The sequence below is a fragment of the Halichoerus grypus genome, chromosome 3 (genome assembly GCF_964656455.1).
Source record: "Halichoerus grypus chromosome 3, mHalGry1.hap1.1, whole genome shotgun sequence".
NCBI classification, from domain to species: domain Eukaryota; kingdom Metazoa; phylum Chordata; class Mammalia; order Carnivora; family Phocidae; genus Halichoerus; species Halichoerus grypus.
Window position 1 is genome coordinate 70074577 of NC_135714.1, and position 23218 is coordinate 70097794.

Consider the following 23218-nt stretch of genomic DNA (forward strand, 5'->3'; position numbering starts at 1 on the left):
TTAGATTAAGGTACCTTAGTCTAAGGAACTAAGTAAATACTATCCAACAGAACTCAATGATATAGGCCTGGGATCTGAACTCAGGTGCAAGTGATTTCAATGCCTCAGCTCTTAAACTAAGAATAAAATGAGATAATAGCTAATTGGACACTGCATGCAGTGTGCCAGGCACAGCTGCCTTAATTGGATTATCTCTTTGATTCTTCTCAGTCACTTAAATAGGTAAGTACTTTTTATTTTTCCCACTTATAGTTGAGGAAACTGAGGCCCAGCCAGCCTGTTTCTCGCCTGAGGTCACATAGGTGGAGCAGTGCCTGACGAGCTGCTGAGCAGCATTTCCTTACTTCCAGACTTTCCCTTCAATCCTGAGGGGAGGTGTGAAAAGGGAACTGCAAAGCCTCAATATAAGTGTACCAAAGCAATTTCTGCTAAAAGTGCTTTGCTACAAAATGGAAAAATCTGAATTATCAGTGTGGTAGTTCAACTTGTTAGCAGTTGAAACAGGAGGACTGTATATATTCTGCTCTTCTACCTGGCCTTCAGATGTGCCCTTGAACTAGGAACAAAGCCACAGGGCCATGATGGCTGTTGTTTTCTTAGCCTGCATAATAGGAGTGTATCTCACAAGTTGTAAATATTCACTTTCTACAGTTACATCTGGAATGTGGTCTGTGCTCATTTAGACATTGTGGTGGTGGTGGTGTTTTTTTTTTAAGATTTATTTGAAAGAGAGAGCATGAGCAGGGGGGAGGGGCAGGGGAGAGGGAGGAGCAGACTCCCCACTGAGCTGGGAGCCCAATGTGATGTGGGGCTTGATCCCAGGACTCTGGGATCTCCATGACCTGAGCCCGAAGGCAGACGCTCAGGCGACTGAGCCACCCAGGCGCCCCTAGACATTGTGTTTTGTGGGACAGTAGATAATCTTTGAGATCTAAAGAGAAGATCGCACATATTTTTGGATTTCGAGGAAACCTCAAGCTGGGTCAAATTGTTGAGAGTAGTGCTAAGAGAAACAAAACCATCACCTCTGATTTATAATCTAGGGTAGTAAAATCTTGCCCAAGTGCCACCCACAGTATCTGTTTGCTCTCGGAACAATTAGTTTGGGTTGTTGGACTCATTGGCCCTTAAGATTCAGAGCTCAGTTTGTTCTAAACACGGTTGTTTCATTGTGCACTATTTAAAATAGTTTGACTTTTTTTTTCTTAGTAGAAGAGGTAGATGAGAACTTAGATGAAAGTGAATTTTGCGGCACTGACAGTGAATACATGAGGTGGCCATAGCAGTTTTCTGTCATTGTTTGTCATTGCTATAAGGTAATATTCTTCATTTGATACTTATGGTTGGTATATGACTAATTTTTCATGTGAGTAGGCTAGTCAGTGTATTCCTTTTCTATAGTCAGCTCCTTAAGATGTTGTCTCACATTTTTGGTATCTCCCGCATAAGCTAGAAGTATTTTGAATGAGGGAGGGACTACCTATTTCTTAGCTTGTGAACCATTATAAATTGAAGTTGACCAGCCCCCTCCCTCATTTTAAACCTAAAAGTAGGGGAGAAAGCACCTAAAAGTAGGAAGTTGATTATTTTGTTTTGCTTTGTAGTTCATTGTTTTCTCCCAGAAGTGGGAGACATCTCTGTTGAATGAGAGGTCACGTTTGCCTACGTTTTAAAAATTAGATTTTGGGGCAGTATTTTGAAAGCATTTAATATTTGGTTTGAGTATTCATTCGAGTTGTGGAGAAAGGCAGTCACTTAGAAATGCAGTATCAGTTAAAGCAGGACATAAACTATGCCTCAGCTCTCAGATTAGAACCTGTAAGCACAACAGATACATTGATTACTTTCTGATGTGAATTATAACAAACTTGCTTTCTTTAATGTGAAATAGTTACAGATCATGGCTTTAGTTTCCAAACTCTGATCTAAGGCACAGAATACTTTATAGAAGTATACAGCCTGGCATGCCCTCTTTTGAGAGGAGCAAGCCTATGATGGGGAAGCGGGGTGGGGGGGGGGATGGGCATGGAATCTCAATAGTTTGAAGATTTATGCTTTTCTGTGAGGATTAGCTTGCTTTAGATTGAGGAGTGTGTTGATGGATAAAACAGAAAGGAGGGCTTTGTCTGGTTCCTCATCTCTGCTAAACCCCTCATTGAAGCAATCTTTGAATTCTAGAAAGGAATATATACATACCTTCACCTACTGCCAGGGATTAACCAGTTTTAAAATGCACCTTGTGCTCCTGGAGAAGCCCTGCCCCCCCCCTTTTTCCAGGGGAAGTGGGGGAGTTGAAATTCTGTAGGAGAGTAGCATCTGGTGGCTGAGCACATCTCAGAAGAAAGCACTTTCAGACAAATTGCAAAAGAAAATTAGGTTTAGTCAGTTCTCCCACAACGTTTTTGTTTGAATTTGACTGAAGTTAATGTTAATGAAGTTTAAAAAATAATAATAATGAAGCAAAGTCAGACTGTTCCCAAGATTATTATGAAGCCGGTTTTTGGTGGATCTCTTTGGTGAGGGAAATTTTTCCATTGCAAAAAGCATTGCCCCCCCCCCTTTTTTTTTTTGCAAAACGCATTGCTCTTAAACTGGTATAGAATCAGTTTTGCTCTGTCCTCTGCCCTCCTGACTTGTGACCTCCTGATTACCTTGGAAGAAAATTCATGAAAGCAAAGAAGCTCTGATTGAGTATGAGCAAATATCAAAGAAGAATGCTATGGTATTTTGGAAAGTGCGGTTCAGAGCAGTGATTTCAAGAGGGAAATAATTTATGCAGTATTTTGACCCAATGAATGTCTTCATTTTTTCCCCTATGATGCCCTTGTAAACAGTGTCCTTGACAGAAGAGAAACACAGACAGGTCTCTTAAGTGATTTCCTTCTAGTTCATCCTGAGAGCCAGCTGAGCTTCCTGACTCACAGACTACAGCTTCTTCCAAGATAAAGAAGGAGAACTGAGTCATTTTTTTCAGTCAGCTGGTTTATGGGGATGTTCTTTGGCAACATTAACGCAAGTGATCTCTCAAGAGATTTAGGGGATTCTATACGAGAGCATGAAAAGGTATTCAATAGCTGCTTCTATACTCTTTTAAAAATGGAATTTAGAGAATGCTGCATTTAAGCAATTTAAATTTCATGTATCTCAGTAATGAAAAATGTTATCTTAATCATGGATAAGAGGGAAATCTCATTTTGGTACTGTCCTTTGGTTTGAGCATCCAAATCTATATATATTACCCAATTGCTGTAAAGTGGAGGAATTATAAAGCCAATTATCTTTATTACTGCTTTGAGGTATAGATACAATTTGATTGCATCTAAATATATAAACTTAGTTTTCTATTAGGAAATTTCTCTATTTCGTTTGTTTTCCAAGATTGGCAAATAAACTTAATTCCCAAATCTGTCTTTTAAAAGAGAAAGTCCTGTATGTGAGTTGTAGTGAGAACTACAACCAGTAACGTATTCTGATTTTCCCTCCGTACTAGTTGGAAATACAGTCTACATCTTTAGGACAAAGTTTCTTGGCTCAGAAGTACAAACATAACAAGCTTGGATATCATAATCTCTGTTGTGGTTCAGTTACATTTTATTGGCATAGGGTGTGTGCATAACTTTTACAGCAGCTTAAATGATTACCTTTTTTACGTAAGTAAAAAAAATTGGGCAAGATAAAGCTGTAGTATTTTAGCTCTGCTTCAGATTGTTAATTTTATTATGAATATACATGTATTCATTTGCTCAGAATAATACAGCAGTAGAATGCACAATAACATCTTGCTCAACTATAAATGTGTCAGGTGGAGCTTAGCTTTAGGCCTCGAGGGGAAAAATAAGATAACTCTTGGTGTTAATGCCCTAGAGACCCTAAAGTAAAAATTAACTTCAAAACAATCCCAAGTGCTGACTTTTTGTCTTGGCAGTGATCAGTGTTGAGAATCTTTCCTCTGTGCAAACTTTTCCCTTTTCCAAGCTATCCACACTGAGTTAAAGCTTAACCCGATGGCCACAAAGCCAGCAGACTTAATCCTGGAAGTCTTGTTCTCTGGTGAATGTGTTTTCTTGTTATGGTTTATTGGCTTTGTTTTTAATTTAACCTGATTGAACGATCAGATTCTTAGGGCTATTACTCAAGCAGTAATTTGATGTCAGGTGTAATACATTAAGAGGAATCCCAGTAGGGACATCTTGTCAAAAAGAACTGAAGCTAACTGAAGGGGGAAATATATATTGTCGATTGACACCTAATGGAATTAAGTATTGTATCTCCAAAGGGCACCCACAGTTTGACCACACTCTAAAAGTACCAAGAATTGTTGTTCCTCTGTAATGGCTCATATGATGATGAATACTTGGAGACTTGTGGGCCCACATGATCCTTTGTTTGGGTGGGCTGGAGAGTTAGGATGTAACTCTTGACTCACTGGCTTGCCTGTATTTTACCCCAAATGATCTTGCCTTTCTTTTCACTATTGCTTCCTGCTGGATTGGCAATTAGACAAAGAAAAGCATATTTTAGATGCAATGTAGTCCTATTAAGTTCAAGGTTCTCAAACTTGACTAGACACTAGAATCACTAGGAGTGCTTGCCAATGTGCCGATTCTACTCCCCACCCCCCAAGATTCTGATTGGATAGGCCTGGGGTGGAGCTTGGGTGGAGATCTGCTTCTCCGAGGCCAGAGGCCCACCCTACTACCCTTTGTGAAATGGAGTCTGTGTGTGAGAGATATATAAAGTATATCGTGCAATGCCGTTACATTTTGACTTAATATACCCTCATATATACACATGTCCTCCTTCCCCCATTGAAATAGACAAGAGGTTGGTAGAAAAAATAGATCTCCATCTCTATAAATTTATGTATCTGTTACAAACTGTAAGTGCTGAAGTCTCCAGGTGCACTTAAATTTAAGAAATAAAAGGAAAAGGAAGGTACCAAGAAGTAAAGCCCACGTTTGATCGTGCAGCACTTTCCTAACAGTTGTTTCTTCCCAAGGACCTGGTTATTTAATTTGCCCTTTCCTGTCCACTCTGGGCTGCCTCCCAAACTACAAATGCACTCTCTACCACACATACCCCAGTTTTTCAGGTGGCAGATGTTTTTGTTCCCAGGGGAAAAGTTACAACTGTGAATTGGTCAATTATATCCAAACTCTATGAAACTGAAAGGTGGTGGTGGTGGTTTTGTTTTGTTTTGTTTTTAAAACAAAACATTGCCTGTGTCTACTGTGTTGAACAAATAATGTTCAACAGAATTTTACATGGGACTCCTCCTACTGGGAAGTAAATATTCAAATTATAGCAGATGTCAGTTCCTGTAACAAAATTCAGGAAACACTTTCTGGTATGTGGGTGTCGTAACTCTTCAGTTCTTGGAACTTTCCTGCAGGAAACTGTCCTGTCAAAGGGGAGCAGTTGATAAAATACGTAGCACAATTCACAAACGGCGTCCTGCAGTGTAATTAAATTTTGATTTGGTGCATATGTTTCTGTGGTCATGACAGAGCCTGGCCTCTCACATGACTTTCATTTTGGATAATGTGCGTCTGGATAGCTTGTTAAATTGCTTCCCTTATTCTTGTTGCCTTAAAAATGCAGGTGTACCTGATTTACTCTGGATGTGAATTTTTGGAAAGTGGTACAAAATTAACCAGTTCCCATTGTTTTGTGTAAAAGAATGAAACCTGTTTCCTAGTTTTGCTGAAATTACATATTTTTTCTCCTGATTGATAAATTAGTATTTTACCATAAACATTTCTAAGTAAGATGGCCTATCTAGTTAAGTTGGTAGCTTTTGCTGTCATTGAGTCCATGATATTACGATTTTTGTGGGGGTTTTTTAAAAGGAAAACAGAACCTCTTGGGTTAACATGCTGAATTTTAAATACTTGAAAAATTTTGTTAAAGGGGGTATTTATTGGTACAAAATTCTGGACAGTAACACATAGCTAACTCTCATTTTTTTCCCAAGTAACGTTGATCTGCAATTACACTTCTAGGAATTAGGTTTTTCTGTTATTTTATAGTTGGTGTCTCTCCCTTTACTCCCTCACTTCCTTTTAGAGTTAAACCATATTTGTGCTAACTCTCCCATTTTAAAAAGCTGTGTAAATATAAACTTTGTACCACAGGAAAGAAATTAGGCAGCCACATTTACTGACGTTAGCATAGTAAAAAGATACAGTGGAACCCAGTATGTTATATTTGTTTCCAAAATCAATTTCTAGCTGAAAAGAGATGAGTGTTGTCTGCTTGTCGTGTCACTTGTTTTTAGTATAATTCAGAATAACTGATTAAACATAGTTTTTTGTTTTTAAGTGGGAACTGTGCCCAGAAGACCAAAAAGAAAAAGAAAAAAAGAAAAAAAGCGCCCTAGATTAGAAGTTAATAAAAGATTGAGTTTGATAATTTTTTATCATTTTGCTGATAGTGTGGGGTTTTTGTTTTTAAATTTCATGACAGGTGCCTTAGTCTTACAAACAGCTTTGTATTTTTCTTAAGAGTCATGTTTTTTTAAGGATAAAGTGAAAATCATTAGATTTACTTAATTTGTAGGCTTTGAAAAGCTAGGTTCTCGGGGCGCCTGGGTGGCTCAGTCGTTAAGCGTCTGCCTTCGGCTCAGGTCATGATCCCAGGGTCCTGGGATCGAGCCCTGCATGGGGCTCCCTGCTCGGCGGGAAGCCTGCTTCTCCCTCTCCCACTCCCCCTGCTTTTGTTCCCTCTCTCGCTGTGTCTCTCTCTGTCAAATTAAAAAAAAAAGATAGGTTCTCATGATAAGCCTAGAATAAAACTTGGTTTCTTCCTGAGGTCACCCATATCCTGGTGGTACCTCCAAGGTGTTGGTGTTAGCTATTATTTTGAAGAGTGGACTAGAAACTTTACTCCTACATGGTCTTTTGGTAGCTTGGTAAATGACTCTTTTGGCAGGAGAGGAGGGGAGGGGACTAGCTTGCTTTAATCAGGATACATTCACTATCACCCAGATCTTTTATCTCTTATGTTACTTCTCATTTTATGAACTTTTTCTTAGCCCAGGTGTTTTTTTCCTTTACAACTTTGAGGTATATTTTACATATCATAAGAGTTGCCCATTTCAAGTGTACAATTCAATTACTTTTACTTTACTAAGTGATACAACCATCATCATAAATCATTTTTAGGACATCTCCCCAGTAAGATCTCTCATGTCCAATTATATGTAATCCCTGTTCCTAGCCCCATGCAAAAATCTTTCTGTGCGTAAATTTGGCTTTTTATGGGTACTTCACATACATGGAATCTTGTGGTTTATTGCATCTGGCTTTTTTCACTTACATAATTTTTTTGAGGTTCGTCTATGGCATAGCATGTATCAGTTGTGTCTTGTAATAACTGAATAGTATTCTGCTGTCTGAATATGATAGACTGGTTGTTGTGTGTGTGCGCGTGCGCGTGTGCGCACACCCACGGGGTAGGGGTGGGTGGCTATTATGAATAATACTCCTAAGAACATTTGCATGCAAGTCTTTATGTAGACGTACATTTTCCTTTTGCTTGGTTGGATACCTAAGAGTGGGATTGCTGGGTCCTAGGATAGTTTTATGCCTTACTTTTGGAAAAACCACTAAACTGTTTTCAGACTGTATGTCCACCCTAGCCCATATTTAAAGTGACCTAATTCAGTCAATTTTTTGCAAGTTATTTTGCTATCTTTCGAGTCAGCTGGGCTGTGGAACTGGTGGTTCTGAGATCTGATTAATTTTGCATTTGATTATTAAAAGATAATGTGATGTTTTAAATACATGTGGCTTAAAAACACAACTTTTTTCATAGAAAATATAGTATTTCTGAAATTGGTTGGGCTTTTTGAAGAAGAAACTTGTATCAAAGAATATTTAAAGAAAACCAAATTAACATTTAAAGTATCAATGCATGTTTTTGTCAAAGTAGGAAGTGAATTTTCCAACACAGCTCATAAACGCTGCAAATAGCTGTATATATATTTATAAAATTTTATAAATTCTATAATATAAATATATAATAATTATATGTAATATAAATATATATATAAATCCTTTATTTCAGAACTGAAAAATAGCCTTAGAAATTTTCATTTAAATGTGTGTTTTTTTTTTAAAATAAAAACATTCAGGCAAAAATTAGCTGTTCCCACTCACTGCAGTCTTGAAAGCAGAGATAGGTTATCTGAGTGGAGCTTCTGGAAATTATCTTTAAAACTTGGGTCCTGCTAGGGGAAGGTGGTGACCATATGCCCCCAATCAGTGGTGTGTTCCGAACTTCAGGAAAAGATAGATCTATTTTATGACCAAAAATACTTCATGAAATGCTCTGAAATTGTCTTTAGATGTGTGTGTGATGGTCGTGAAAGTGAATCATCTTTTCAGCACTCCTGCTGCTAGTCTGTAAAAGAGCTGGGAGGCTCTGGTTAGTTGTCTCCTACATGGCTGCCTTTAATGAGCCTACCCAGTGTGCTTTCAGCTTTGGAGCCTCAGACCATTATGGCATGTTACTGGAATTCACTGCTTCTGGGTATTAATTTACCTACCCCTTTTAAAGATTATATCAGCATTAATAGCTTTATGACTGTGGCCAATTCACATACATGAACAGTGCTTTTAATATTATCCATATTATGTATTGATGAATGCCTCATTGCTCACTGAGAGCCAGCCACAGTGTGTGCAGGGCTCGAAGCTGGTTCAGACAGATCTGTCTCCCCACATGAAGAGGAGCTCATAGCTGGTTGGGAGGGGGGGGTAGAGGACAGAAAATTAAGCCAGCAAACTGGCCAATGAAACAATCACAAACTGTTAAAGCACTATGACAAAAAACAAATGGGGTGTCGTGACAGAGAGTAATGGAGTGTGGAACTTGATCTGTCAGCCACAAGGACCTCTGACAAAGTTGACCTGAAGTGGAGAAAACGCAGGTCGTGATGTGTGTTAGGACTAACTGCCCTTTCAGAATATACATGGAAATAAGTGATGATAGTGCAAAGGGTGGCATTTTTAAACAGGGCAAATGTGGTTTTAGGAAATACTGCCATGTGGCAGTTTCTTGAAATAAAAATTATTTTTGTGGATTAAGGCTATCAAAACTGATCCCTGTGTTTTTGTTTTTTGTTTTTAATAAAGGCAAAATGAGTTCCATAACAAATTGTACTTTTAAAATAGAGACTGTATTTTCGAAGAGTTTGCCTTAATTGGTGCGTAAATATAAACAAGTTAAACATGTGGAAAAGAAATTTCAGAGTACGTTTTTCTTAGTTTGGAAAGCCATCAAATAAGGATTGGCGATAGAAGTAGGGAAGTCCCAGCTCAGTGAGTCCAGTCATAAGGAAGTGAAGGTTTAGACAGTAAGGAGGATATTTAGCCTGGCTATTAAATACAAAGGTTAATTTACAAAGCAACCTTTTATGCATGTGAAAGACTGCTCTAGGAAGTGTGGTAAAAGATGTCCTCCACCTCTGCCAAAAACGGATCTTGAATTAATAAATTATATATGCTGCGGGGTTTAAGGAAAAGCCCAGGAACGAACTTCTCATTGAAGATAATTAAACATGAAAACACAGTGGAAGGTGGAGTTCTTTCAGTGTCTCAGAAATAGGAAATAGATAATCTTCTACCTTGGATATTTTAGGAAGTAGCAGCTGGTTTAAGTACCTTTTTCTCAAGGGATTCTGTGGCTTCTTGAAAAAATGTGATCACAGTGAACTACTATAGGAACTGAAAGTTCTTACCTCTGCCGGCATCACAGCTGTGTTTGATTACATAAAGTTACTTCAGGAATCCTGCGTTCATTATCATCACCTCATGTCTTTTGTACCTCTGTTTTACAGTTATTTTTCAAATAAACATATTTAGTTGTGGACCTCTTGTGGCATCATATATGATAATTTTATGAATGTATTGTGAACATATAAAAAGAATGTATATTCTTTATTTTCAGGGCCCAGAGTTTAACGTGGGTTTTTGTACATTAGATCTGTCTTACATCATTTCTGTACTCTTATTTTTGTCCATACTAAGAGATAAAATAAGTCTGATACAATTAATGAGCTTTTCTCCTGATAATCTTCTGAAGTTTTTGCTTTACAAATGTTGGTGCTTTTGTTGCATAGATATTCATAATTGTTATGTCTTCATTTTAAATTGCCCCCCTTCAAAGTATTACTTTTTTTTTTTATTTGACAGAGAGGACATAGCGAGAGAGGGAACACAAGCAGGGGGAGTGGAAGAGGGAGAAGCAGGCTTCCCGCTGAGCAGGGAGCCCGATGTGGGGCTCGATCCCAGGACCCTGGGACCATGACCTGAGCGGAAGACAGACGCTTAACGACTGAGCCACCCAGACGCCCCAAAGTATTACTTTCTTAAGTCTTCTTCCAGAAGGTTTCTTTGAGTACTGGTGATATATTTTTTTAAAAGCTATCTTTTTATCTTTTATCTATGTGGATTTTATTTTGGTTTGAGGAGTGAGGGTTCTGCAGCCCTCTCCTCTCCCTCAGAAGTAGCCATTCTGTTCTCTCTATTCAAGAGCCATTGTCAGACTCAATCACTGCACCTTTATAACGTGTGTTAACACGTGATAGAGCCAATCTCCCTCCTTTACTCGTGCTTATGGAATTTCATGGATATTTTTCAAGATCAACTTGAGTATTTTGTTAAAAAAAAAAAAGCTAGTGGCCTTTTAATGGGATAACTTCCTATAAAAACCTCATCCTGTTTTTCAGAAGTATTAAAGTTTTAGACAGGATTACTGTGTTCTTTGCAAATTTTCATGGAATGGAAAAGAGTAGGTTTGAATGCCAGGGACTCCTGAATCACTAGCCAGACACCACTTGTTTATCTTGGGGACATTTGGGAAATCTTATTTGCCTCAGTTTCTCCTGGAGGAAGTGAAAATATACATTTGCTTTTGTCCCAAATGAATGCATTATGAATCTAACTCTCTGGAGTGGAATCATATTTTTGTAGGTGACTTAACATTGGACTTTAGGCAGGAGGATTTTGTAGTTTCTATTGCTGTAGAGAAGATCTCACTTTCTTTTTCCTTTTTTTTTTTAACTTTCTCTCTTTTTTTTTTGAGATTTTATTTTTAAGTAATCTCTACACCCAGCGTGGGGCTCGAACTCACAACCTGAGATGAAGAGTTACATGCTCCACTGACTGAGCTAGGCAGGAGCCCTGAGAGGACCTCACTTCCGAGCAGACTTTTTTTCATTCACTTTTCCTTGACCATAATAGATACAATTTCTACTCTTTAAAATATTCTGTAGTTCAGTAAAACAAAAGCAACAGTTTATTAATATTAACTGTAATTAAAATGAAAGAGAAACATCTTCCATAATTTTCAACAACTTGACCATTTTCTTTTTGTTCTTTTCTTTATACATTAAATGTCACCGCATTTTGAATCATTTTTTTTTTTTTTTAAGATTTTATTTATTTATTTGACAGAGAGCACAAGCAGGGGGAGCAACAGAGGGAGAGGGAGAAGCAGGCTCCCCGCTGAACAGGGAGCCTGACGTGGGACTCGGTCCCAGGACCCCGGGATCATGACCTGAGCCGAAGGCAGACGCTTAACGACTGAGCCACCCAGGCGCCCTGAATCATTCTTGATATATGTTTGATAGGTGATTTATTCAATGTATAGGGGAGAAGATGAGGTGGGGGTTACTTTAGGCTGTCGTGATTTTTTTTTTTTTTTAAGATTGTCATTTTGTCTTAAATTTGAAGAGGAACATAAGACTTTCAGTTCTTTTATGCTGAGAAATGCCGTGCTAAGAATACATTTTTAAAAGCCAAAAGCAGCCTAGTTAATATTGACTAAAGCAAGGTGTTATTTTATACCTTGTGCTAGGAGCCAAGGTAGTGACAGAAATTAACACACTGCCACAGATAGGTGTTACGGTCTGTTCATGATCTTGGGTATGGAAACTACTCTGAATACCATATTTATGAGCTTCACTCATTCGTGTTTATTTATAAGACTGTCATAGTTGAAGAAGAACTAGTATAGCTCACAAACTAAATATTGAAGACCTAGGATTTTTTTCTTTTCTGTTCATACACACAGGTACGTGAACACGCATGCTCACGCAGAACACAAATGTTGCCTCAATAGAAGTTGGAATCCTAATGCAGACTGAAATGGTTATTTCTCATTGTGCTTTTAAATATTAGTTTACAATTAGCCAAGGAGGGCGCCTGGGTGGCTCAGTCGCTAAGCGTCTGCCTTTGGCTCGGGTCATGATCCCAGGGTCCTGAGATTGAGCCCCGCATCGGGCTCCCTGCTCGGCGGGAAGCCTGCTTCTCCCTCTCCCACTTCCCCTGGGCTTGTGTTCCTTCTTTCTCTGTGTCTCTCTCTGTCAAATAAATAAAATCTTGAGAAAAAAAAAAATTAGCCAATGAAAAATTACATTTCTTGTTTTTGTGATCTCATTTTAAAATTGGCAAGGAAATAAACAGATTTTTGGCAATTGTCTTTAACTTTGTAAACTTTAATTGTTTAGATTATCAGGAATAGAAAATTCAGATCTTATATTTTTATAGAATTCCTTTAAAAATTGTGCCCAAACTTTAGGACAGCAAGAGCCACTTTTTTTTTGAGAGAAACCTTTCTTATTTAATTCAAAAATCATTTCTTTCACTATGTTTTCATAGTTGAATTGCTGGTAAGAGTAGATGTTATTTCAATAGATGTTGGGAATTTAAAAAGAAAGCATGCATGGTTTCCTATTTACAGACTGCTTTTCTTCCAGAAATGGATTTGGAAAACAGAAAAAATTCTACAGAAGCAGCAACGAAAATCATGTGACAAAGGTTAGGCCCCAGGCTGAACCCAGAATGTTTCTTCACTTACGGTGCCAAAATGTCGAACATGTGGTACAATAATGGAAAACAGTGCAATTGATTAAACAAAGCAGACGAACCATGCTTGAATAAGACAGTTTATCTTCTGCTTAAGTTGGTTCTTTTGGTGGGAGGGATGAGTGCTGTAAGGGACCTTTAGGTTTAATAGGAAGAAAAGGTGGAAAAAATGAATTCTCTTGGGAGTATTTCTGTTGGTAAACTTTGGGTACTCTGGAGGACACAGACGTGTATAATTTTGGTATATAATAATAGCAATCCTTTATTGTGCATGCTCTTTACGTTTTGAGCCCTGAACCAAGAATTTGCATATTTGATGTCATTGAATCTATTAGGCAGGGGTTATCCCTCCCATTGTACAGATGAAGAAACTGAGGCTCATGGAGATTAAGTGACTGACTCTCAGTGATTGACTTATCATGGTTACAGAGCTGGCACACAGCCTCTACCCATCTACTCTAGACTTTCACATAAATGTCAGCTTTGTCCTTCATACACTTACCTGTATGATCAGTGCGCCTTGGTTTACTAATGGAGGAAAAGAAGGATGGAGAAAATGGAACATGACTGTGTGTGTGTGTGTCTTTTAACTGAAGTGTATGAAACAGGAAAAGGGAACGAGATGAGAGCAGGGAAACATAGTATGTGTAAAATTCCTCTCAGGGTGAAGAAACATGAGGTCAGTATTTCCGAATGCCCCGCACTGGGAAGTACCTTTTCCCCACAACTTGGTTACCACATGGGGAATTAAGGAGAGACAGTGCAGCTATTTGCAGCTATGGGGGTATTTCTAACTCAGGGAACTCCTATAATATTTGGAAAGGGAGAATTACGTGGGTGGAACTTACCTGGATAGAAGATGTGAAATCCCTTGTACCCTTCATCCTCTTTCAGGATGCTGCTTCCTTATAAGAAACCCATTTTGGAATGAACAGGCATCCTTCTGCCGCTTCCTGTTTAGTGGAAAATGTGTGCACCCCTTTGCCTCTGCTGCAGGACACCACACTTTTCCTGCCGTTCTTGGATTCTCCTTTTTTTCTTCTGTTCTCTTATCCCGCTTCATGCGCTATCAGCTCCAGGGACCCTGGTGCTGTTTAGTATTGAATTATCTTACCTCCTCCTGCGGGATTTGGGTGGGAGGAACATGGAAAGAATGGGTGAGGGGAGAGCCCAGGCCTGTGCTGTTGTGCCCAGCACTTGCACTCAGCTGTATATACTTACTGATAAGAGCTCACAGGTGGTGAATACTTAAACTCGTGGCCAGGCACTGGGCTAAGCACTGTGTATGCATTAGTTCATTTAATTCTTACAGCAGTTCTGAGCCTTTGGTACCATTAGAGCTTCGAGTCTGTGACTTACCCTGTCGGCCATAGCTAGTAGTGACAGAATCTCGAAGGTGCCTTGCACAAATGTAGCTAAAGAGTTCCCGTGTCTGTTTTTCCTGTGCTGCATTGTGGTGACTGCTGCTAGAGTAGAAGACTAACGCCATGACTTGGGGAATTGTTCTCGTTCTCTACAGCAGTGGCTCTCAACGCCGGGGAGGCAGGGAAAAGAAGAGGAGGTTATTTTAGCCCCCACCCCACACACAGGAATATTTGGCAAAGTCTAGAAACATAATTGATTGTCACATCCGGGAAGACAGTGTGCTTCCATCACCGAAGATGGAGCCCAGGGATCCTGCTAAATGTCTCACGATGCACAGGACAGCATTCTCTGACACACAGAATTATTTGGTTCAAAATATCAGTAGTGCCATAGTTGAGAACCCCTGCTCCACTGGTTCCTCCTAGTTCATAGGTATGTGCATATTTGTGCCTCAGAGAACATCAGTATATTGTAAACAGACTCTAGCTCAACCAGTGCTGGCCCCAAGGGTTAGTTATAAGTCTGTTTAGGACGCAACGTGTGTGTGCAGGACACTGCTGGGCACCATGTGGATTACACAGCCCTGTAGGAAAGGGAGAAATGGAAGAAACACTCTTGAGGGTGGTGGTGAGGAAAGGATTTGTTGAAGCAAAGAGGATGTGGGGAGGACAAAGGCTTAGATAGATAAAGCTGCAAATTGGGAAAGTGTAAAACCTGAGTTTTTTTGAAGAGCACAGCTGGAGGTGCATCTGGAGACATTTTCAGAGTTCTCCTTTCTTGCTCGCCTGAGTGCTCTCAGTTTACTATGGTACTACAAGGCATTAGCTCACTTAAACCTCACATTAGTTTTAGGGAATTGGTACCAGGATTGCCACGACCTTTTTTAAAATGGCTGACATTCACTCTTTTCTGGTTACTGCGGCGCGAAAAACCATGAGCAGCAAAGTCTCCCGAGACACCCTGTACGAGGCGGTGCGGGAAGCCCTGCACGGGAACCAGCGCAAGCGCCGGAAGTTTTTGGAGACGGTGGAGCCGCAGATCAGCCTGAAGAACTATGACCCTCAGAAGGACAAACGCTTCTCGGGCACCATCAGGCTTAAGTCCACTCCCCACCCCAAGTTCTCTGTGTGTGTTCTGGGGGATCAGCAGCACTGTGATGAGGCCAAGGCAGTGGATATTCCCCACATGGACATTGAGGCGCTGAAGAAACTCAACAAGAATAAGAAATTAGTCAAGAAGCTGGCCAAGAAGTATGATGCCTTTTTGGCTTCAGAATCTCTGATCAAGCAGATCCCACGAATCCTGGGCCCAGGCCTGAATAAAGCTGGCAAGTTCCCTTCCTTGCTGACCCACAATGAGAACATGGTGGCCAAAGTGGATGAAGTGAAGTCCACCGTCAAATTCCAGATGAAGAAGGTGCTGTGTCTGGCAGTGGCTGTTGGCCATGTGAAGATGACAGATGACGAGCTTGCGTACAACATCCACTTAGCAGTCAATTTCCTGGTGTCCTTGCTCAAGAAGAATTGGCAGAACGTCCGGGCTTTATACATCAAGAGCACCATGGGCAAGCCCCAGCGCCTGTACTAAGGCACAGTTCAATAAATCCTAGTGCTAGCCTTAAAAAATAAAATAAAATAAAATGGCTGACATTCAGGTTAAATGACTTGCCCAAAGGACACAGTATACTAGAAAGTCGTGGAGTCCATATATGAACCCATCCCTAACTCCAGAGACCATGCCCTTAACCAGCTTACGATGCTGGTAACCAGTGTTTGCATCCTATTGTGTATTGCTCATCCTCCTCTCTGCCTTCCCCGAATTCAGCAAAGCTGCAGTAAGAGACTGACACACGGCCGTCTCCATTTGGTTGCTCTGTAGCAGGAGGGGATAGAGAGGGGTCAGAGGTGAGGGAGCCCATTAGTAGAGAACTAAAGCGAGCCTTTTAAAGCAGCAAGGGAAGAATTCTGAGTGACATGGGTCCTCAACATATCTGGCAGGGAAGAGGTTGATTGCAGAAGCACTTTTCAACTAACTCAAGGGAGAAAATACGCAGAAAGGGAGATTGGTAGGTATAAGGTAACCACCTATTGTATTACAAATTTACTTGTGTAAAATGCGTGTCTAAAATCTGGGCGTTTTGTATCTTAGATATCAGATGTAACTTAAACTAGGGAAACCATAGAATCAGGCCCTCCTTAAAGCCCAAAGCTTTCTGGCTTGGTAATTTTGTAGGGAAGGACTTGCAGGAAAAAGGCTTTGAAATATGAAGAAGGAAATGTGATTCCGGTGGTTCCTTTATAGGCACTAAATCTGTACATGAAGAAGTAGGACAAGAATTGGAGAAGATTAGTTTTCTGAAACCTCACAACCAATTTAGTTCTCGAATAGGGAAAAACAATGATGTTTTTTTTTTTTAACACAAAGGTGAAGATTGGAGGAGGGGGAGGGAAAGGTGAATTAAGTCTCCACAGTGGCTGCTAAGGAGATTGCCTTAAAAGCTTTCCAAATGGGAGTCTGAAATGTCCTCCTCCAAATGCACGTATGTATCTCTGCTGGCTCCCTTGTAGTTTCTCAATAGAGCAAAAGCGGAAGATTTTGAAAGAGCAAGGTAAGGTTTTGCTTGGTGCGCACACACAGATAAACTCGTGCAGCGTGCAGGCATACATACGCTCAGGCTGTTTCAGTTCTGCCTCAGTTCTGCCGGCAGCAGCTGTCATCGGGTATCTCACAGAGTTCAGGACCACTCTTCAGGTCTTTTCCTTTCAGGGAGCCACTGTGCTAGTTAATAGATGAATTTGTGCTTCTCGCTGCCCCACGCCCCCCTTTTAACGATTTATTTATTAGAGTGTGCGCCCAAGTGTGGGGAGGGGCAGAGGGAGAGGGGGAGAGAATCTCTAGCAGACTCCCTGGCGAGCATGGAGCCCGATGTAGGGATGTGGGGGGATGTGGGCTGAAATCGGGATCTGAGCCGAAACCAAGAGTCCGACACTCAACTGACTGAGCCACTCAGGTGCACCTCCACCCCCTTACCTCTTTCTGGTAGAGACTTCCCATTCAACCTGAAGTTTTGTCTGTAGATGTGTGTGATGGAACCGTGTGGGATCTCCTCGTGTTTGGCAGCCTCTTAGATCCTGTCATATTTACTAGTGTATTCTTGTGGCTATTTCCCCTAACATTGTATTAGGAAAAAAACTTTTTTTTTTTTTAAAGATTTTATTTATTTATTTGTCAGAGAGAGAGCACAAGCAGGGGGAGTGGCAGGCAGAGGGAGAAGCAAGCTCCCCACTGAACAAGGAGCCCGACGTGGGGCTCGATCCCAGGACCCTGGGATCATGACCTGAGCGTGAAGGCAGACAGTTAACCAACTGAGCCACCCCGGCGTCCCTGTATTAGGAAAAATTTTAAACATTCAGAAAGTTGGAAGAATTTCACAGTAAAAAGCCTTATTCCCAGATTATACTATTAACACTTCATTATTATATTTGTGTTACCACGTATGTACTCATCTCTTCATTCCTATATCCATCCATTAATCTCTTATGCTTCTTGTGTAAGTTGCAGATCCCAGAATACTTCAGCTTGTATGTCATTAACTAAAGTTAAGTATTTATTTACAGGGCTTTTCCCCTTCTACCATAAAAGTCAGGTATGCCACAAAATGCACAAACTTTAGGTGTTTTGGTGCATTTTGACAGTGTATATGTCTGTGTAACCCAAACCCCTATGAAGATATAGGACTAATCTTAGCGTTATTTTTTGGTATGTATGTGGGAAGAGGATTAGAAGATGAGTGAGTGGACTCATTCCTGTTTTATTTTTCCTCCTTTCAAGGTATCATTTCTGTGTGTTTTTAATTTTTTTTTATTATTTTTAAAGATTTATTTATTTTGAGAGACAGAATGTGAGCAGGGGGAGGGGCAGAGGGAGAGGGACAGAAATCCTCAAGCAGGCACCCCATTGAACACTGAACGGGGAGCCACCTATGGGGCTCGAACCCCGGACCCTGAGATCATGACCTGAGCCGGAATCCGGAGGCAGACACTTAACTGACTGAGCCACCCAGGCGCCCCTTGAATATTGTGGGTTTTTTTTTTTTTTTTTTTAAAGATTTTATTTATTTATCTGAGAGAGAATGGGAGACAGCATGAGAGGGTAAGGGTCAGAGGGAGAAGCAGACCCCCCGCTGAGCAGGGAGCCCGATGTGGGACTCGATCCCGGGACTCCAGAATCATGACCTGAGCCGAAGGCAGTTGCTTAACCAACTGAGCCACCCAGGCGCCCCTATTGTGGGGTTTTTAAAAATTTTGTTATTATTTTTAAAGATTTTATTTATTCATTTGACAGAAAGAGGGAGAGAGCACAGGCAGAGGGAGCGGGAGAAGCAGACTCGCCACGGAGCAGGGATCCCAACATGGGCCTCCATCCCAGGACCCCGGGATCATGACTTGAGCCCAAGGCAGACACTTAACCGACTGAGCCCTCCAGGCGTCCCTGAATATTGTTTTTAAAATGACTTCTCCCATGACTGTCACAGACTAAAATTTCTTCTGTCACCAGGCATATGGCAGCGACTGCTTTAAAACACATAAAGCCTTCTTTATAGAGTGCTTTGAAGGCTTGAGTCCAAAATCATGACTTTTTATTTTGGATTAGCCCTTTTCCCAGTTAAGGTACTTCATGGGGAGTACAGGCCTCTATCCATTCTTTAAGAACTCCCTATTTCTGGTTAACAGTGGAATGGATGTGACAGAGTGTAATTAAAGCCTGCTGCTTAAAGAGCGCGTGTAGTAGAGGGGTGCCAGGATGATTGGGTCGTGTTCTTCCAGGATTATGCTGTGGAAGTCATCAGTAGGGATGGGGGTCTCTCCTGAAAGAGGTGGACTTAGTTAATGTCACTCATCCTGCGTGGGTGGACCAGGATGAATGAGAGAAGTCTGGGAGTGAAGGAATGCTTTCCCAAGTAAGCTGGTGGTGGGTCCATAGATAACCAGGGGCTCCGAGGTGAAGTGGGGCAAGTTGTAATTTGTCAATCAAATTATCTGGTTGAATGTTACCTGTTTATTTCTGTTCTGTTATCCTCTGGTTTTTGGTAAAGTCTAATGTAAATATTTCAGCCACTTCTCAGCTATTTTATTGTAAGGGAATAGTTGAGTCTGTGATTGGGCCAGAGTTATAGGGAAGCGACATTCCCCTGAGGGCAGAGAGAGGGTAGCAGCCTTGATTATTGAGAGATTCCCTAGACGGCTTTAAATCCAAGGAATAAGATTAAAATGTGTAAGAGGTTCACTCTGTCTACCTTTATTTGAAGATCTCGGTTTAATTTTATCAAGGCTGTCAGCCTGTTTCCTTACACTGTCAACCTGACAAATGTCCTTTTACTTAAATAAAGGTATTCAAATCTAGTGATGAAGTCTCCCACCAGACTTCTAAAGAACCAGGACATTTGAGGAACAGTAAGTTCTGACCTTTAATAGCAACCACTGGCTTAATTCTTCATATTTTCCGCAAACCACACCCGCCTGCTGAAGTAGATAGCTCAGGGAAGTTGGATGGACTCACTGTGCCTTGGGAGTTTTTAATCCCAGAGCTTCTCCTAATGTTTTCTTTTGCTCTGCAATCTCCCTCATATTCTGTCCTTTCCCATTCACTTCATCCTAAAAATCATACACAATTGTAGTGTGAGGGCCATTACTCTATTGAAGATGCAGTTGGAACCAGCGACTGGGATGGTTTTTATGCCCCCTGCGTTTCCCAAACTTCCACCAACACACTCTTTTTACAACCCACTTGAGGCTGTTGATCATTAGGCCAGGCAGGGTATTAGAGCTGCGTCCTGGAGGGAGTAGATAAGATCCTACAGTGAGTGGTGCCAGACCCTGGAGGCTGCGAGCTTGGCACACTCTTCACCGCACACTACAGTATGCTAATCTTTTGGAATAAAAGAGTAAGGCATTAAAACTAGATAGAGGTAAGAGTGGAGATTTCTCATCTTTCACCCCCAAGATAGGAAAGCTGATAAGAGAGAAATTTGGTTTGTTACTGAAAGCCTTATATGTTTCAGAAGAAACTATTTCAGAAATAGTCTGGACTTTACTCCTTTAAAATGAAACACTTCAAAATAAACTTTAAAAAAAATTCATCCTTTATCTTTCTTTCTTAATAATTTAGGGTCTAGTCCAAGGGCTGACAAACCTTTTCTGTAAAGGACCAGATGGTAAATATCTTAGGCTTTGCTGTCCATGCAGTCTTTGTTGCAACTAGTCAGCTCTGCTGTTCCAGGACCAAAGCAGCCATAGACAGGGTGGAAACAAATGGGCAGGGCTGTGTTCCAATAAATCTTTATTTATAAAAACAGGCAGCTGGGCCAGATTTGGCTCATCAGGCACTTTGCTAACCTGTGGTCTAGTCCATCTTTTTGTTTCTGCTAACTTTGTTTACTGTACATTTTTAGGTTGAAATTCAAGCATCAATCAGTGTTCATTCAAATTGGAATGTTCCAACACATTTTCCCCTCTTGCCACTGGTAGCCTTATTCTTTTTAAACTAATCTTACTTAAAAGCCTGAAACTTCTGGACTCAGCATGTCAGGAAATCAAGGAACATTTTGAGTGGGGATGTTCAACTGAATGCTTCTTTTAAATTTATTACTGAACTTTTATTTTTTTAAAGATTTTATTTATTTATTTGATAGAGACATAGCGAGAAAGGGAACACAAGCAGAGGGGGTGGGAGAGAGAGAAGCAGGCTTCCCGCCGAGCAGGGAGCCCGATGCGGGGCTCGATCCCAGGACCCCGGGATCATGACCTGAGTCGAAGGCACACGCTTAACGACTGAGCCACCCAGGCGCCCCATTACTGAACTTTTAAAATTGTGGAATTGTGACTGCTGGCTCAACAAACACAAGAACACAAGGAGGTCTTGAGAATAGTGTAAAATCATTTGAATTAGGAAGTCAGGCCCGACTTTGCACAGCAAGGCCCTGTATTGAGTGGGCACGGGGACTGTGTTCTTTGGGACAATGAGGAGGATGGAGGGGTGGGAGGAGTGGTGAGTTTTGTTTTTGCCATCATCTAGGCCAGTTAAGTCCATTTGCATTCTAAACCGTGACATCCCCACTCTGCTCGTTTCCTAAAATTGACAGTTTTTCATGTGCAGAGTAATTTGAGGTCATTGGTTCAGGCCCAGGAAAGTCCACAGGCAATTCTCAGGGGATTGCTGCCCTGAAATATCACTGAGGCTCTAGGCCAGCCACCAAGTGGAGTGGATGGCTGCAAAAGGCTGTCATCCCTGTGAATTGTCAGTGGTTCTTTGGACCCTTTTTAGGTGAAATTTGGAGTTGGAGTTGGGGAATGAAGTAAGATGGTGCAAACACCCCATGGTGAATGATCACCCCTCCACGGACTTACATGCTTTCTCAGCAGGGGCATGGGGACTCCTTCCCCTCTTCCAAACTCTGTTCATTCTTCAAGCTCAGATGTCACTGCTCTTAATTAAATCATCCCAGGCTCCTTCCTTTAGAGTTGGTTTTTTTCTCTTGATTCTTTAGCACTTGTAACCAACCTCTGCAATCACTCTTAGCAGTCTGCCCCTACCCCCCTTTTGTAGTTCTCCCACTAGATTGTAGAACCCTTACTTCTTTTTTTTTTTATTATGTTATGTTAATCGCCATACATTACATCATTAGTTTTCGATGTAGTGTTCCAAGAACCCTTACTTCTTTTGTCCTTAGGTCTAGCACATAGGAGGTGAGTCAATAATGACAGGAAACAAATAGATTTTCTGTTTTTTTTTTTTTAATTCCGTGAGGCTTAAGATCTTAGTTGGACTATGGAAAACCATAGAAGTGCCTTTGTGCTCTTAAATAACTTTAAGTGGCATAACATTTAAAATGCAATTCTGTTTTACAGTCAGAGGCTTTTAATATAAATTATCAGTACATTTGGTAACTTTAAATGTTTGCTTATTGTTTCCTTAGAATGGATATATTTGCTTCTGCTTCTCAAAGAGAGTGTTAAAAATGGAAATTTTAAAGCATTATAAAAAAGTCTTTGAAGCTCCTGAAGTGTACTTTAAAAAAAAAAAAAGAGTGAACTCTCAGATTCTAGTTTACTGGTGTTCAAGTAGGTGGAGGGTGCTGTATTAAGTTAGATAAATACCCTTTGTTTTAAGCGAGTGAACTGCATGTTGGCAGTGATGGGGAAAAGATGATATATTCTGCATATAAATGTCCATGGCTGGGCCAAAATCCAGCCCAAAGAATCCTGACAAGCTTTGTAAGGCTCATAACACTGCTTAGCAGAGGTCAAAATGAAGGGAGACTTCTCCAGAAAAACAATGGCTTACTGTTTAGCTTTAAGGAGATGCCAATTATAGCCAGTGGTAGGAGGTGAGCTGGGGTTATGATGAAAATGAGAATATTTAGAAACATGTAATTGTTGCTTGTTGCCATATAAAATAGCAATACATGTTTCTAGCTTTCTTCTCCTATAATAATCTCCTTGTTCTTCCTTCTTGAAATGTCTGTGGGATGAAATGGAATAGAATAATGAGGCTGCCTCTAGTTTTTATGACATTAAGCTTTCTTTTCTTGAAAACAAATGTGACATGTGCAATTAAACTAAAAAAAGATAACTGTAATTCAGGAGGTAAAGAAAAAACCTGATGATTCTGTAAAAACATACCAACGCTCTATTCTTATATTTGTTGTCGTCTGTTTTGTGTGATACGCAAGTCAGTTTGGATATCTTTGTGTTTTTATGTCCATGTGTTTGTTGGAGCCTGAAAAAAACTTTTTTCAGTTGTAGAAAGTTTATCTTTTCTTATATACATGTCCACAGCAGCCAGTTTAACTCGGTTTAAAATATAATTGGCAGCAGCTTCTACTGGAAGTTGTGTGTTGACCGGGGAATGGAAGATCCATCCTTGAGTTTAGTCTTTGATATACTCCTGTAATGGAATGAGTTTCATTAAATGGATAGAGG

General features: G+C 40.5%; 1 protein-coding gene and 1 pseudogene across 18 annotated transcripts in view; both read left to right on the forward strand.

The window, feature by feature from the left end:
- AFF1 (ALF transcription elongation factor 1) overlaps nucleotides 1–23218 on the forward strand; it is a 238085-nt gene that overhangs the window by 111434 nt on the left and 103433 nt on the right. Inside the window, exon 2 of one of the 18 annotated variants that reach the window (XM_078068924.1) lies at nucleotides 10197–10361. The exons of the other annotated variants lie outside the window; for them this stretch is intronic. The gene's annotated coding sequence lies outside the window, so the exon portion shown is untranslated. The remainder of the gene's footprint in view (nucleotides 1–10196; nucleotides 10362–23218) is intronic. 18 annotated transcript variants of the gene reach the window in all.
- On the forward strand, nucleotides 15124–15847 carry LOC118538662 (large ribosomal subunit protein uL1 pseudogene; annotated as a pseudogene).